Source organism: Schistocerca piceifrons, chromosome 10 (assembly GCF_021461385.2).
Source record: "Schistocerca piceifrons isolate TAMUIC-IGC-003096 chromosome 10, iqSchPice1.1, whole genome shotgun sequence".
In the NCBI taxonomy this organism is placed as follows: domain Eukaryota; kingdom Metazoa; phylum Arthropoda; class Insecta; order Orthoptera; family Acrididae; genus Schistocerca; species Schistocerca piceifrons.
Window position 1 is genome coordinate 24332223 of NC_060147.1, and position 18554 is coordinate 24350776.

At 40.5% G+C, this 18554-nt stretch overlaps 1 protein-coding gene across 1 annotated transcript in view; it reads right to left on the reverse strand.

The window, feature by feature from the left end:
- The window catches only part of LOC124718648 (TBC1 domain family member 5), a 174953-nt gene that overhangs the window by 62228 nt on the left and 94171 nt on the right, over nucleotides 1–18554 (reverse strand). The window lies entirely within an intron of this gene.

Here is an 18554-nt window from a genome sequence, read left to right on the forward strand (position 1 = left end):
CAGTTCAGTCACTGGTCACTTAAAATCAGCTGTTTACAGAGAATCTCGCATTTCGATCATGCCTCACGGTGGCTGCTTCCGACACTGCTCCGCATTACACATTAACATCGTTTGTGAACTGACACACCACGTGTGTGTGTCGCCTATAACTGAGCTGTAGCACGCAGCTGATGTGGCAACACTGTAGCTGCAAAGGACAGCCATCAGCTGTCAAGTATTTTAATCTGACTATAGTGCAATAAATTGCGGCAAAACCAAAAATAAGACACCACATATCTCATACTTTAGATTTCCTAAAGACCCTGAGATGTATACATACTACATTACAGGACTGTTTAGTTATCAATCTCTTGTAAGCTACAGAAATCTGGTGTCGATTCATGTTCCTTTCTACAAGCACAGTCTAACAAATATTGCAAGACATGATCTTTTGCAGAAACAGTTCATATACCCACACAGTAATATGAAGATTTATTCTCTACATTTTGAGCCAGCTCAGTTTATGATTTTTATTACAGTTGTCTGCTTAAGAGAGAACTGCCACCCAGCTGTGATAATAAAGCAATAAAACTAAACAGCCAAAAGGAACTAATTCCGCAACTGCTGCTACATCAGAGTTAGAAACATCAGCCACACAAACAGCATTATCTTCGAAACAAATGTCTTTCGGGGATTGAGATTTACCTTCCTAACTGGTACAGCTGGTAAATGATATACACAATACCAGATTCATATGGAAATGTGTGATGAACACTTTTGGTGAAGTATCTGTTGTACTGAAGTTTTTGTTTTGCTGTATATCTACAATTACCACTTTATTCAAGCTATTATAGATCCAGCAACTGTAGTATGTATTTCAGCATAAAATTCAGTCATCAGTTGCATAGATATTTTTATTTTGCTTTACTGGTTTTGTCAAATTAATTTATCATCTTCAGAGGTCCACAAAATTAGGAATATTATAAACCATTATACCTTGGCTATAGATCGATGTGAAGCATAATATGTGTATTACAGAAACTTATTTAGTATTTATTTAGTAAATGTCAGTATCTTCTTCATGGTAGCATAATGCCATTACGTGTGCAAAAATGTACATTTTGTATGTGATTATTGTAAACACAGACAAAGACTGATAATTTAATGTAAATCTGTGGATTTTGGGAACAGGGTGTATACGAGGACAAGAAAAAAAATTCCCAGATTTTCCAGTTAAAAATACACTTTCTCCTGGGTGAAAACACACTTTTTCCGTGTTAAGTGACAGTATATTTTCCCTCGGAACTGCAAAACTTATCAATCCTTTGAATGGTTATGGCTTTATACATGGGCGCTTTAGAGAACTTAACTCAGGGAAAAAGACACGTTTTGGAAATATCTTTGATGGGCAGCAATATGCATTCTGCGTATTTTCGTATTACAAAAGTATACATTGGAATTCCACCAAAAACTGCATGTTACTTTCCGAATCACTGAAATCGAGATTGCGATGCGCTTTTGTAAGCCAGTCATAGCTCACGTCACATGATCTCGCCAGCCGATGACAGTGGATATTCAGAGCATAGGGCACGTGATGTAGTCAGCCAACAGCAACATCACTGTTAAGTAGCACGAACACACAAACAGGGAAAGTTAATATTTTAAATTAATATACATAGTGTTGCTACACGGAAAGCAAAGCTTTCACATATAATATTCGTCTCTAAGGTTAATAAGCTGCAAGATAAATTAAGTTTTCGCATATAATGTTGATCTTTTCTGCGCGTGTTACACTTTAAAATTTTTAATAATGATATAAATGTCTGATCTTCTGGGTTCAAAATTCTTCTAAATAGCTCGTCATCAAAGAGTTGATTTTTAAATGAGAGTAAAACGCTCTGTGATTTAAGAAATTCATGGTACATTTTTGCACATAGTCCAACTTACGTAAAAGGATATTTATTTTGGAAGTAATACTTTTCAAACCACCATTCGCAATATTTTCCCACGACCTGTTAGAAATAGGTTCATTTCAGCAGTTGCCAGACAGCGCACATAACAGGCAACACCACGCTTTTGCAGTTACCATGACGTACCATATGTACGTACATGTAAAACATTGAAAGATCATACACTATGTCTTAATAAAATAAGACATCAGAGGACACACCAAGAATATCGGAATTTAGTGAACCATATTAAAATGTGCACATTTAAAGTGCATAATTAAAGTGCACATTCATAAGTCCAGATTCCCAATGAAGTAGACCTTGAGCTGATATTAAGCTTTTCATTGTGGTTTCCAGGATGTAAATTTTCTTGGAGCACCATTACTGTATTATATCATGTTTGGTTCTTTATTATGGCATAATGCCATACGTGCTAGAAGATGAAAACATGCACTTGAAATGCAGTGAACAGTTGAAACTAGCCAGTACTGTGGAATTAAACATTTCGTTTGAAATACATTGACTGCTTCTGCGGAAAACGTTAATAAAAGTCAAATTTCTTTAGCAAACAGACAAAAATAGGTTCAATGTTCTGCAAAGCGATTAATGCTTGACTGTCAGAAATGTGGAAATAAAATCAAATCTGAAACTAGTAACGTATTTCCGCCTTTCGTAATTATGTGGATTTATTTTAATTCTCTTGATAGCTCCCGGCCACAGATATCCATTTTGTTTTCATTTGACGGGAGAGTAAACAAAGGGGAAACAGCAAAATCACTAAATGTAAACACGGATTACGTGGAGACAACAGACTATAACTCAGACTGCTCTGTGCATCAGCCCCAGATCTGCGATATTTGTTAACTGGGTCAACAGTAAAAAACAAAAAAACTAATTTTCAAAAATATGTTCACCTTGTAGCGCACATCTTTCTGAAAAGTCTGAAACATAAAACATGTGTGTTCGAGAAAATGTAAGACATGTTATTTGGTCTTAAGTCTGCCAAAGTGCAGTGCCACGCCTCTTCATATAGCATTCTTCTATCACAAGTCACTGTATTTTGCTCTGTGGAATTGGAACGTTTATATTTTGTAATGGATTCCATCAAACTATATTGAGGACAAGGGAAATTGAAATGTCCTGTGGTGTCTCTCCTGCTCCCAGTCGGCCAGTTTGACAGCCTGCCCCTCTTAAAAAATAATCTCACAATTAATAGCGGATGAGATTATTTGTAATCAGGAGAACAAGAACTCTTCAGAAAATTTGTACTTTTTATTGCCTATTGGCTAATTACTTGCTGTTTTGTGTGACATAAAATTAAATATAGGATATATAAAACCAATAAAGACAAGAGACAAGCAAGAAGTACACTTTTCTTCAATCCATAGCACCTAGCATTTTTCTCTCTCTAATCTTGCTACAGCTTTACATGGCATGCTTTCCTTTCTGCGAAAGAATCTATTACCTCATCAAAGTTTGTCAAACTTTTTGCTACGTGAACAATCAAAATGTCGTTATCCAACACCGAAAAAGCTGTTAATACAAAATACCCAAGAATGGTGTGGTTTCTCGATCTGATTACGTCTAATTTTGTCACTGTCTGCTAGATAAAACAAAATAGGCCTTTCGAATTTTGCGGCAATTTTGTAACACACAACAAATAAACGAGACTGTTTTGGCACAAATGGTCATTTTTATAACATGTCAGAATATAATTCAAAAAGTTGCAATATAAGATTCCTGTAAGGCCTACTACAAGCAAAAAGGTTTATGTTAGGAAGTAGTTTCACATTTCATTCATACACACTAGTTTCTCAAGCATTACATCGAAAAATATTATTACAAAATTTTTATATAAATTTGGAATCTTCTTACTCTTCCATGTGTGTGATGTCCACCTTTCTTCTCTTTCCTTATTCTAACAAACAATCTTGTCATCACCAATTCTGTAGCTATTCATGCCATTGTCAAAATATGTTTGCCGATTAACTCCACTAACCATGCCAGAATCACAGATTTAGTTACCCTGCAATTATTCTCTGGTTAGGCATTTTTACATGTTCGTACAACACGTTTTCCGTGTTACTTCCAAAATAGAACTTTAGCGGCTGCTAGCCGGGGACTGTACAACTGGTCCTTACTAGTGTAGTGATCTAGCCTAAACGTTTCTGTCAAAATTTCATTTTCTTGGATACACCGAGAAGATAATACGTAATCTTTCTCACCTGTTATTCCTGTTAGTCGCTTATTTCCATTCTGGTAGTCTGAATCTATGGATTTCACTAGTAATTATAACAACGCTGATCATTCGCAAACCCAATCAACCACATAATCAGACAGTTATTGGCATTCATCCATTTGGCTTTACTCTACTCAGCTCGTATAGCCCTGTCCCCTTTGGTCTGCGGAAAGTTTATTTTTAGATGTGACAAGGATTCCCCTGACTGAGACATCATGTACACTATCCAGGCATTCAAAAATCAACTTATGATTCATTCAGAAATCAAATTAAAATGTTTCAAAAATGTTCAAAAACCAACAGGGATGCGTTTCAAAATCATACGAACAATCGATAGACCAACGTGCGCTGGATGTTACGCGTTTTGTGAAACAAGTTTTTTTTTAATCAAAAATAAGAATTTGGTGCCCCCTTTTCCTGGTAGCATCTAGCTGCTTGCTGCGACTGCTTGCACAGCCAACAGCCACATTCCTGTAGCCAGAAGCAAGAGAATCTACCACTCAAACGCAACTCAACTGCGCATGTGCAAGAACCCGCTCGTAACTGCTAAAACGAATGTAATGTAAACAGTTGTGACTTCACTCTCATCAGAGGCAATTTGTTGTTTTGAAGCATTGCACAGTCTTCCTAAAGCCTTTGACACATTTTGCTGTTGGCAGATGCTTGCACGAGCACTGTGTGTCGTCGTCTTATATGGCGCATTTTCTTTGCAATTTAAGTTTTTTTTTTTCCTCTCATTTATATTTTATTGTTGCAGTATTATTCTGCAGTAGTGGGATACAGTAATATCTTTTGTTGGAGCATCGGTTCTTAGCAGTCAAAATTACAAAAAATTAACAGAAAACTAAAACAATGAAGAATTCCCGGGTTTTTCGCGATTTTCTCCCGGATGAAAAAATTCCCAGGTTTTTCCCAGACGTTCCAGTTGTCCCGGGTCATATACACCCTGTGTGGAGCATGTAGAAGGTCACCAAAATTCACAAATACAACAATCCTGGATGCCCCATTCTAGGTGGTTATCACGCTCTCACTGAAAGAATTTCGGACCTCACTGACTTCAACACCTCCAACCAATTGTCTTAAATCTAGCTTTCCACATCAAAGGTACCAATCGCTTCCTTCACTGACTCTCCACCATCCCCATCTCTTTACCCACTGGATCCCTACTTGTCACTGTTGATGTCACTACTTTATACACCAATATCTCTCATGTCCACGGTCTTGCTTCTACTGAACACTACCTTTCCTCATTCCTTGAACTCCAAACCCAATACCTCATTCCTCACATGCCTTACTAATTTTATCCTAACACACAACTACTTCTCCTCTGTAGGGAAGGTATGCAAACAAATCTGTGACATGACCGTAGGCACCCATGTGGCACTCTCCTATGCCAACCTGTTTATGGACCATCTACGGGAAACTTTCCTAGCCTCTCAAATGCCTTATCTGGTTCAAGTTCATGGATGATATCTTCTTGATCTGGACTCAGGCCCAAGACACCCTATCCTCATTCCTTCACAGCCTCAACATTTCCTCTCCCATCCATTTCACCTGGTCCTCCTCAACCCAGTGTGCCACCTTCCTGGACATTGACTAACACCTCTCTGATGGCTCCATACACACCTCTGTCCACATGCATTATGATGGCTGCCATCCCTTTCACACTAAAAAGATCTCTCCCATACAGCCTGGCCACATGGGGATGGTGTATCTGCAGTGACAACTACCTCGCCCAGTATGCTGAGTGTCTCACCAAGGCCTTCACAAACAGGCACTATCCCCAAACCTAGTCTGCAAACAGATCTCCTGTGCTATTTCCCCTCATAGCCCCAATCCTCCTCCTCCTCCTCCTCCTCCTCCTCCTCCTTCCCGCCCCCCCCCCCCCCCACCACCACCACCACCACGAACTAGTCACAAAGGAATATCTCCTTCATCACTCAATAATATCCCAGACTGGGACAACTGAACCACATCCTTCATCAGGGCTTTGATTACCTATCATTGAGCCCAAACCCGAGACCATGCCCACCCATCCAAAAGAAGTGTTCTGTTACCCACCCAACCTCCACAACATCCTAGTCCATCCCTACACCATTCCCAATCCCTTGTTAAAAGAACCATATCCCTGTAGAAGGCTCAGGTGGAAGACCTGCCAAATACACCCCATCCAGCACTTCCTATTTCAGTCTTTTCACAGGTTTGCCGTATCGCTTCAGCGGCATGGCCATCTGTGAAAGTAGTCATGTCATATACCAGCTCTGCTGCAATCATTGCATAGCTTTTTATCTTAGTACGACTACCAACCATCTATCCACCAGGATGAAAGACCACTGCCAAACTGTGGCCTAGAGTAATGTAAACCCTGTGACACAAAACGTAGCTGAATGCAACACGCTTGATTTCAATGGCTGCTTCAGTACCCAAGTCATCTGGATCCTCCCCTCCACCAGCAGCTTTTCTCAACTGTGCGGATGGGCATTACCTTTACAATACATTCTCCACTTCCATAATTATCCTGGCATGTACTGTCCCCACACCCTCCACCCAATAGTCCCCCCCCCCCCCCCAATTGTATAACCCCCTCCCAATTTATGTCCCCTCACCCTCATTTTGCTCACACACTGCCAAAGCACCCACCACTCTTTTCCCCCCTTCTCTGCTGACTCCTTTTCCACCCCCTGTCACAACTTCCCGACATTGCCCAAGCCTTGTTCTGCTACCTTCTACTGTAATCCCTGCACATTCCGCCAGACAGAGTTCTTCTCTCCCCACACCCATACTCTGTGCTATCTCCTTTACCCTTCCCTGCCCTACTCAAGAGTGTTGCTTTTGTTCAACTGAACATTGCAGTTTGGCTAATATGAATGGAGATAGTGGGCGTGCGTGTGTGTGTGTGTGTGTGTGTGTGTGTGTGTGTGTGTGTGTGTGTGTGTGTGTGTGTGTGTGTGTGTGTGCGCGCGCGTGCATCTACCCACGTTTGTGTTTGTGTTTGTGTTTTTCCTTTTCTGAAGAAGGCTTTGCCAGGAAGCTTAGTGTGTAAAAGCCTTTTTGTTGTACCTGTCTGCAACTCAATGTGTCATCTTTACAGTGAGTAGTAATCTGTCCTTCCCAACATTGTTAATGTATGTACAATGTTCTTTTTTATGGGCATTTGTGGGGTTTGGAATGATGAGTTATTAAAAAAAATGTTTATAACTCTAAATGTTAAGAGTGTTCTTGCATTAAAACCTTTACTATCATCTTGCTCCTGCTGCTGCTGCTGCTGCTACTGCTACTGCTACTACTACTACTAGTAATATCACCAGCACTGTTATACATAAAACTTCCAAGAGTTAGTGTGAACTCATAAAAACAAAACATAGTGGCCAAAAACCAGAACTTCACATGCCACTTAGATTTGTAAACAGGATAAATTAACCCACACTACTATACAGAGGCAAGTCATTGTTTAATGTTGTTACCAAAAATCTTGAAAATGTCTTGATCAATTTACTTCAAATTTTTACACAATACACTAATGTACATTTGGACAAAGTAACAGGGACTTTTTTCAATTTTATGAGCTTTATACGATGTATGCTTGCACTTTCAGCTGTTCTGAATATTTAGTTTATTGTTGATGAAGAGCTCTCGGGCTTCCAGCCGGATGGCGATGTCTTCAAACTGCGACGTGACATCCTCATCATCTTATGGCGAAGTGCCGAGACTTTGCAAATGCCAGTCCGTTTATACATGTAGTGTGCCTCCCACCACCTGGCTGCGAGAGGCTGCATCCGGGAGAGCCGGCGGGCGGGATGGAGGGGGAAGTGAGTGCACTGTTCGTGTCTCCGTCAGAACATACCGGTCACATCTTGTGAGCTGGACCGGACCGTTCTCGGTGCATTCACAGCGTACTGCGGCTAATGCTTAATGCTGTATTCCAGGCCGTGCTCAGTTGATTACCTTCGGCCCTGTTCACAATATTCTCGTGGACCCGTATTTATATCGATTCTTTAATGATGCTGTCCCAATAGCTCCCGGCTCGGCACAGCACCCTGGTGTTCTCTAAATCAAAGGTGTGGTTTTCTTTGATATTACATTCAGCTATAGCAGATTTCTCTGTCTGTCCAAGTCGGACGTGTCTGATGTGTTCATCGCACCTTTTTGAGATGCAGCGCTGAGTTTGTCCAATGTACTGTACACCACATTTGCAGGCAGTGCTATATATGCAAGATGTGTCAAGTTTGACTGGGTCTTTCGCTGAGCCCAGCAGCTCTTTCGTCTTCGGCGGTGGTCAGAAGAGGATATTTATGTTCGATTTTCTCAGCAGCCTCCCGATTTTGGCTGACAGCAACTCGTATATGGCAGAAAAGCGAGTGTCTTGTTATCGTTATCTTCCTCTTCCTCTTCCCGAAATTTGTCAACCTGTCTGCTCTTGAAGGCCCTACCAATCTGTGTTTCACTACACCCATTTTTCCGAAATACCTCTTTTAAGGTGATGTAATTCATCTGGTAGGCTTTGTCACAAATGACGCGCACCCTATGTACCGAGGTGGTCAGTACTGACTGGCATTGTGGTGGATGGTGGCAGCTGGTTGCATAGAGGTATAGGTCTGTGTACGTCTTCTTTCTATACACTGAATGGCCCAGTGTGCCAACCCCCTTCTTCATAATCAGTATGTCCAGGAATGGAATACAGCCATTCTTCTCTATTTCCATTGTGAAGGTGATATTCTCAAGTATGCTGTTTAAGTGGTCCATAAACTCTTCCGGTGCCTGCCTGCCATGCTGCCAAATCACGAAAGTATCATTGACATAGTGGAAGAAGTGCCTGGGTTTACAGTGAGCAGTTTGTAGGGCCACTTCCTCAAAGTGTTCCATATAAAGATTTGCGATCCCTGGAGCAAGGGGAGATCCCACGGCCACTCCATCCGCTTGTTCATAATCCTCTCCACTGCACTTTAGCCCATTAAGTACCACTGCCCTATTTTGAGGACAGAGCACATATTTATTTATAAATATACAATAATTTATTAATTTGCAACTATTACTGTTGTACATCATTTATTGATTCTTTTTATAACAAATGTATGCTTACAGGAAATTAAAAGCAATAAATCATACCATTAATTGATTATTGAATACTAAGGCACACTTTTTGTTATTACAGGTATTTACCCTATCAACAATTTAATAATATGTGGCAAAGATCTTTTTGTGCTTATTTATAGTCAACAATGAGTCTTTTAAACTACTTTCATTGTTAGCTCAATTGGAGTTATATTCATTGTTTTCCATTCTTATAAAATTTGGTGTATTCAAAATAGGACACTGGGACTTGGTGTTATCATTTCAGTTATTTGTACTGCTGCACATTCGAATATGAAACTCTGCTACTGCTGATGTATTTTCTTTTTAGAACGTGGTAATTTTACCAGATTTTATTGCTGAGGTAAGTAACAACCCCTCTTTTATATACATATATTACAGGATATGAAGTTACTTTGAAATTTACAGCGTATTATGTAAGTATATTTATGAATATGTTACCCATTAGTAAATAATACAGTTCGAGATGGACAGAGGTATGAAGATGTTGGCATACCAATTATAAAGACAGCTATGTCAAGGAATAAATATCAGAAGTTGAAAACATTGCTTCATTTTTCAAGATAATGACATAGCCAATAAAAAAAAAAAAAAAAACACGATCGCCGATTCAAAATTAGACCTGTCTTGAAAATGATAAATTAATATTTTCAAAAATTTGGAATATTTGAGGAAAATTTGTCAGTTGACGAAATGATAGTCAAATACTATGGACAAAGTGGGCTGAAACAGTTTATCCGAGGCAAGCCTATTAGATTTGGCTATACGTTGTGGTCTCTCTGTGGAGCAAGTGGCTACTGTTTCAAATTTTATTTATACTGTGGAAAGGATCCAGAAGATACTGCAAGGGATGACCTACTGTTGGGATCAAGAGTAGTCCTAAACATGCTGGACTGCATTGGAAAACCCAAGAATCACTGTGTGTACTTTGACAATTTCTTCACTAGTAGAGATCTTCTGACGTATCTGAGAAATTTGGGTTTTCGAGCAACTTTGACTGTCAGAGAGAATCGAGTTGGTGACTGTCCACTACTGAGCAGCAATGAACTGAAAAAGACAGTTCGAGGAAATTATGACTACCAGTTTGACAAGAATGGTGAAGTCTTATTTGTTCGATGGCACGACAACAGATGCGTTACAATTGGTACAAATTTTGACAAAGTTGAACCTTTGGAAGCAGCTACGCGGTACAATAGACAAGCAAGTTAGAAGACACAAGTGCAACAACCTGCCGTTTTGAAGTCGTATAACATGTACATGGGACGTGTTGACCACCATGACTGGTTAGTTGGTAATTAGAGGGAAAAAATGGTACTGGGTCCAATTTACACATATGCTGGAAATGGCCCTCGTAAATGCCTGGCTCTTCTACAGACTAGTACATCGGAAAAATGCACTGGATTTATTGGATTTCAGACGTGCTGTTACAGTTACATACTTGAAATTGGACACTGGAAGACCAAATATTGGACGTCCAATGGAATACCCATCAAGTCAGTTGAGAGTGATACCAGACATCAGGTTTGATGGAATTGGTCATATGATTGACAAAAGAAGTATGCAAAAAAGATGTGTAAGAGCTAAATGCAACGGGAAACCAAAAACATAATGTGTTAAATGCCATGTAATACTGTGTGTGAAGTGTTTTGTACCATTTTACAAGAAATAAATAGTGAAGACTTGAATACAGTTTAGTATGCTATACGATACTGTTAGATCCCAGTGTCCTATTTTGAGGACAGCCATTATACTGAGTGCACTATCCGAAAATTACCTCGAGCAATTAAACAGAGAACCGACTCGTGGAGATAACATCTTGGACCTACTGATAACAAACAGACCCGAACTTTTCGAATCTGTATGTACAGAACAGGGAATCAGTGATCATAAGGCCGTTGCAGCATCCCTGAATATGGAAGTTAATAGGAATATAAAAAATCTGTTTAGCAAGAGTAATAGAAGGCAGATTTCAGACTACCTAACAGATCAAAACGAAAATTTCTGTTCCGACACTGACAATGTTGAGTGTTTATGGAAAAAGTTCAAGGCAATCGTAAAATGCGTTTTAGACAGGTACGTGCCGAGTAAAACTGTGAGGGACGGGAAAAACCCACCGTGGTACAACAACAAAGTTAGGAAACTACTGCGAAAGCAAAGAGAGCTCCACTCCAAGTTTAAACGCAGCCAAAACCTCTCAGACAAACAGAAGCTAAACGATGTCAAAGTTAGCGTAAGGAGGGCTATGCGTGAAGCGTTCATTGAATTCGAAAGTAAAATTCTATGTACCGACTTGACAGAAAATCCTAGGAAGTTCTGGTCTTACGTTAAATCAGTAAGTGGCTCGAAACAGCATATCCAGACACTACGGGATGATGATGGCATTGAAACAGAGGATGACACGCGTAAAGCTGAAATACTAAACACCTTTTTCCAAAGCTGTTTCACAGAGGAAGACCGCACTGCAGTTCCTTCTCTAAATCCTCGCACAAACGAAAAAATGGCTGACATCGAAATAAGTGTCCAAGGAATAGAAAAGCAACTGGAATCACTCAATAGAGGAAAGTCCACTGGACCTGACGGGATTCCAATTCGATTCTACACAGAGTACGCGAAAGAACTTGCCCCCCTTCTAACAGCCGTGTACCGCAAGTCTCTAGAGGAACGGAGGGTTCCAAATGATTCGAAAAGAGCACAGATAGTCCCAGTCTTCAAGAAGGGTCGTCGAGCAGATGCGCAAAACTATAGACCTATATCTCTTACGTCGATCTCTTGTAGAATTTTAGAACATGTTTTTTGCTCGCGTATCATGTCATTTTTGGAAACCCAGAATCTACTATGTAGGAATCAACATGGATTCCGGAAACAGCGATCGTGTGAGACCCAACTCGCCTTATTTGTTCATGAGACCCAGAAAATATTAGATACAGGCTCCCAGGTAGATGCTATTTTTCTTTACTTCCGGAAGGCGTTCGATACAGTTCCGCACTGTCGCCTGATAAACAAAGTAAGAGCCTACGGAATATCAGACCAGCTGTGTGGCTGGATTGAAGAGTTTTTAGCAAACAGAACACAGCATGTTGTTATCAATGGAGAGACGTCTACAGACGTTAAAGTAACCTCTGGCGTGCCACAGGGGAGTGTTATGGGACCATTGCTTTTCACAATATATATAAATGACTTAGTAGATAGTGTCGGAAGTTCCATGCGGCTTTTCGCGGATGATGCTGTAGTATACAGAGAAGTTGCTGCATTAGAAAATTATAGCGAAATACAGGAAGATCTGCAGCGGATAGGCACTTGGTGCAGGGAGTGGCAACTGACCCTTAACATAGACAAATGTAATGTATTGCGAATACATAGAAAGAAGGATCCTTTATTGTATGATTATATGATAGCGGAACAAACACTGGTAGCAGTTACTTCTGTAAAATATCTGGGAGTATGCGTACGGAACGATTTGAAGTGGAATGATCATATAAAACTAATTGTTGGTAAGGCGGGTACCAGGTTGAGATTCATTGGGAGAGTGCTTAGAAAATGTAGTCCATCAACAAAGGAGGTGGCTTACAAAACACTCGTTCGACCTGTACTTGAGTATTGCTCATCAGTGTGGGATCCGTACCAGGTCGGGTTGACGGAGGAGATAGAGAAGATCCAAAGAAGAGCAGTGCGTTTCGTCACTGGGTTATTTGGTAACCGTGATAGCGTTACGGAGATGTTTAATAAACTCAAGTGGCAGACTCTGCAAGAGAGGCGCTCTGCATCGCGGTGTAGCTTGCTCGCCAGGTTTCGAGAGGGTGCGTTTCTGGATGAGGTATCGAATATATTGCTTCCCCCTACTTATACTTCCCGAGGAGATCACGAATGTAAAATTAGAGAGATTAGAGTGCGCACGGAGGCTTTCAGACAGTCGTTCTTCCCGCGAACCATACGCGACTGGAACAGGAAAGGGAGGTAATGACAGTGGCACGTAAAGTGCCCTCCGCCACACACCGTTGGGGGGCTTGCGGAGTATCAATGTAGATGTAGATGTAGATATATCAGCATGTATAAATATTCTTCGGCTATTTTTGTACTTATTGTGTTTCATACACTATGTACATTATAATTAAGGAATGAAAAATTCAGTTTTTAAAATTAATTAATTTGGGACTTAATGGGTTAAGTAGGTGGTCGTAAGTGCATATTCAGAGAGCTTCACTGTTTCAGGCTCAAGTGTTGATTAAGGGGTGCCAAGGTGTCTTGTAGAGGTACTCTTGTGAACACGGAGGTGACATCGAAGCTCACGATTAGGTCATCTCTCTGTATTCGGATGTCTTTCAGTATTGTCACAAAATCTGCGGAGTTTTTCATTTGACGAATGCAGTGTCCCACCAGTGGTTTCAACAGTGTCGCCAGGTATTTGGCCACTCCATAACTGTGCGAGTTGATAGTGTCCATAATCGCCCACAGAGGTACCCCGTCTTTGTGAATCTAGGGCAATCCGTACTATGCGGTGTCGTTGGCGCTCTGGGATACAGCTGTTTCTTTGCTACCTCTAAAAGATGCGAGTCCTTCAGTAGTGCCACGGTTTTCCTTGTCATCGTTGGTGTAGGGTCCTTGTTGAGTTTCCCGTAGGCTGGGTCTTGCAGCAGAGAGCAGATTTTCTGTTGGTAGTTGGCTGTGCGAATCAGCACCGTCGCATTTCCCTTGTCTGCTGGGAGGACCGCGGTGTCAGCATCATCCCTTGGTGCTTGGATAGCCTCTCGTTCCGGTGCAGTAATGCTGGCTTTCGGGAGTCATGACTTGTCGAAGATCCTTCAGGTCTCCCTTCGGATCTTCTCAGCTTCCTCCTTGGGTAGGCCCCAAGGAAGATAACAAGAGACTCCCCTTTCTGCCATATTTGGGGCCCCTGTCAGCCAAAATCGGGAGGCTACTGAGAAAATTGAACATAAATACTGTTTTCCGACCACCGCTGAATACGAAAGAGCTGCTGGGCTCAGCTAAAGACCCAGTCAAACTCAACACACCTGGCATATATAGCACTGCCTGCGAATGTGGTGTACAGTACATTGTACAAATGCAGCGCTACATCTCGAAAAGGTGCGACGAATACATCAGACACGTGCGACTTGAACAGACAGAGAAATCTGCTATAGCTGAATATAGTATCAAAGAAACCCACACCTTTGATTTCGAGAACACCAGGGTACTGTGCTGAGCCGGGACGCACTGGGACAGCATCATTAAAGAATCAATATAAATACAGGTCGACGAGAATATTGTGAAGAAGGACGACGAAGGTAATCAACTGAGCGTGGCCTGGAATCCAGCATTAGCCGCAATATGCCACAAATGCACCAAGAACCGTCCAGCTCACGAGAAGTGATCGGAATGCTCTGACGGAGACACGAATGGCGCACTTGCTTCCCCCTCCACCCTGCCTGTCCACTCTCCTGGATCCAGCCTCCAGCGGCCAGGTGGTGGGGGTCACACCGCAGGTATAAAGGGACGGCAAAGTCTCGGCACTTCGCCAAAAGAGGATGAGTATGTCACTTGTCGAAACGTCGCAGTTTGATGACACAGTCACCTGGCTGGAAGCCCGAGAACTCTGCACCAGCTGTATATGCCAGGAAAGCATACATTCACATTTAGTTTATTGTTCATAGTTGAAAATGTTTTCGAATGCTCATCAAATTTTTACTTTCGAAGCAGATGGATCAAAGAATTTGCATTAAATTGTGCTGGAAAAATGGAATGAAGTGCAGTACCACATCTGAAATGTTGACTGTGGCTTTTGAAGAATCTACTATGAATAAGGTGCAAGTTTAAAAGATTGGTATAAATATTTCAAAGGGGGTCAGGAAGATGTTGAAGACGACTGGCCTGGACACACTAACACATCACTTACTGATGACAATGTGGAAGAAGTAAAGAAATAAAGAAAAGTGTTCTGGAAAACCATCGAATAAGCATCACAGAGGTTGCCAATGATGTCAGCATACCCTTTGGCTGATTCCAAGCAATTATTTCATATGTTTTGGGGATGAAATGCATAGCAGAAGAAATTGTTCAGATATTGTTGAATTTTGAAGCAAAACCGTTGTGGAGACATCACTAAGGAATTGCTGAGTGAAGTCAACAACAATCCGGAACTTTTAAAGAAGGTTATAACAGGTGACAAAACATGGGCATAAGGGTACAACGCAGGAACCAAGGCCTTATCATTCCAATGGAAACTGCCTGAACAGCCAAGACTGAAAGAAATTTGACAAGTTTGATCGCACATGAAGGTGGTTCTCCCTGTTTTCTTTAGTACAATGGGATACTGTGTACTGTATTCATGCCTTATGGTTGTACGGTCAATGAGGACTACAACCTGGGAGTTCTGGCCGTTTGTGCAAGGCAACTGAAAGAAAACCAGAACTGTGGCAAAACCACTTCACAGAATTGGGGAGGGGGGGGGGGCGGGAGGGACCACACACATCATTATGTTGCCTCAGCAACTGTATTTGCTGGACAAGGGCCCCCTGCAACTTCTTTCTATTCCCAAGGCTGAAGAGAACCATGTAAGGACATCATTTTGCCTCCACTGAAGAGAGAAAAAGAGAACTACTGAAGGACCCGAGCACCATGACAAAAAGTGAATTGCAGAAACGCTTGCAAGATTGGAAAAATGCTGGCATAAGTGCTCTATATCTGAGGGATGTTACTTCGATAATGATGACCAAATAAAGATTCTTTCGCAAAGACAAAGAAGATACCTGTTACTTTTTGATCACACATCATATATGAAAATGTTGGCAGCAAAGAGCTCTACATTTCTTGACCGACTTACTTCAAATTTTTTTCCACAATAGTCTCACTTACAAGCTACAATTTTTTTTTAAATCTACAATGTACAAGTCTTCTGTTAAAGCTGACTGTGAAAAAGAAAATGCTGTGCTGAAGAAAAAGTGTAGTTTTGCTTTCTTTTTTGAAGTCTGTTTTAACTACATTTAACTACAACAGTAGCTCATTTAAATATTAGATCAACTGTTTCTCATATATTCTTTCTCCTTATACATAAATTTACACAAAAATGATAAACATAGCTATGTATTGTTTTATTTTCTCCTTTGCAATCTCTTTTAATAGAAAAGTGAAAAGTTGTATTTATGACTTGTTGCTTTATGATTAAAATACTATTATGCAATCTGAATCGTTGAAATTTTGTAATCCAATCCATTTGCAGATTAAAATTATGTGAAACACTCACTGAAGCTACTATCCTCACAGATTCAGCAGCAGTAAAGGTCTCTCATATGTGGTACACTAATGATCCTGACCAGCTTAACCGTTCATTTTAGGTGACCAATTCCTAATGAGGGTTTCAAATGTGTATCATTTATAAGTTGTGAAGCATTACTGGGTTTGCTATTACATGGTAAGACATTCATTCATAACTTGCATCACACGGAACTGGGCAGAAAGCGTAAGTTAGGTGAAAAAATGAGCAGGAAAAAAGGCCTGTGCTAATGTGTGATATTTTACCTGTATGAGTTACATCTGATGCACGAACATGTTACAGAGATTTCACTATATAGCCAAATACTAGAGACACTGAAGGCAATACTAAGAGCCAGGACCCAACAGTTTACCCATGTTAAGTCCATCTAATATACTTGACACAGAAATTCCAGTGAATTTTCATTTGTTCTGTGATCAGAAGTATTGGAAGAAACCATTCTTTCCTAGAAATTTGCAGAAAGCACTATTCACAATCTGTTTCCTGCCGATTATTAATGGTTAGCCCTGTCTGTGTCCACAGCTGAACATGAAGCAACTTCACACATTTTTAGAATGAAACATGGGCACGACTGTCGGCACAGAAAGTGTGACTGTCCAATGAGATTTGAAACAAGAACTATATTTAGCATAGCGATTAGCAAAATTATTTTCAATATTGTAACAAGCCTCACTGCATTATCCACACACGAATACCACAAAATATCTACAACATAAATAAGGCCTTTTTCCAATGGCTTTACAGCATGCTACAAACAAGGCATAGATGTAGGACACTAACTAAAGACAGAAAGTGACATTTTTGTACAGGACCTCAAATATTTCAGAAAGTAAACTTTTCCCTCTAGAAGCCGTAAAAGAAAATTTCTCCCAGGCAGGAAGTGCGAAACTATGTCAATGCTTTTGCTTCACATTAAATGCTACAATGGTAAACTGTCAACACTTTATCATATGTCCTTAATGAACAGATTTCAGTTGAATCTGACAGGATAACAAGCAACTATAAAATCATGTATTTTCGATTTAAGGTGCTCGACCGCTGTAATGTAATTTATGCTACATGGCTTTCTTTACTGAGCAATCTGTTTCCATTTTACAGGTCACAAAACATCACATTTGTATATCCCTGTTTAATCTAATGCCATTTTATAATTACTAGTAGATTTGTCCATCTTGTACAAAACACAGTTTATCTTTTCTTCTGTTTCCCAGACATATTTCACTGAAGCTACAGTGACCTCAGTGGGTTTTTATTTTCTATCAGCCAGGAAAAATGCTCTTTACTATTTGTATGTATATAAATTTCAGTTTTTAAGACAGCATTTACAAGTTCTAAAACAACATTTTCTTTCACAGTATGTCATGTAGAACTTGCTCCGTGTGTGTGTGTGTGTGTGTGTGTGTGTGTGTGTGTGTGTGTGTGTGTGTGTGTGTGTGTGTGTGTGTGTTTGTTTTTACCTTCAACTATGCCTTCGATTATTAATTTTTTTTTTTGGGAGGGGGTGGGGGGGGGGGGCTGCTGTTGCATTTGAGAATATTCAAGTCAGTGCTGATGCCTGTTGGGCTGTTTTCATGTCGAAAAGGTGTTCAGCAAATGTAGCATGACAGCTGTTACTTTTTAATGCTCCTCTATGTTCTGTGCATCTGCTATTGAAGTTTCTACTTGTCTGTCCTTTATAAATTAATTTGGAGTCTTGGAACATCAGTTGGTAAATACCCAATATGTTATGTTTGCCTGCGTCTGCATTGGTTGCCTTTGGTTTTCTGTGTACTAAGTTATCTGTCCTGGAGGCTATTTTAAGGCCTCGTTTCTCGAGTATGTTGCCTATTCTGTGGGTTATTTGTTGTTTTAAGTGAGGATGTGCCATTTCCTTGCTCATGCGTGCTTGTGTGTTTGTGAGTTTGGAATGAGCTGTTTGTGTCTGTATGCTAGATATCTCCTTTATTTTTGTATCATATCCATTCTCTGAAGTCATTTTTTAATCAACTGCAGTTGACTTTTGCAGCTCTCTTCACTGAGCAGAGTTTTT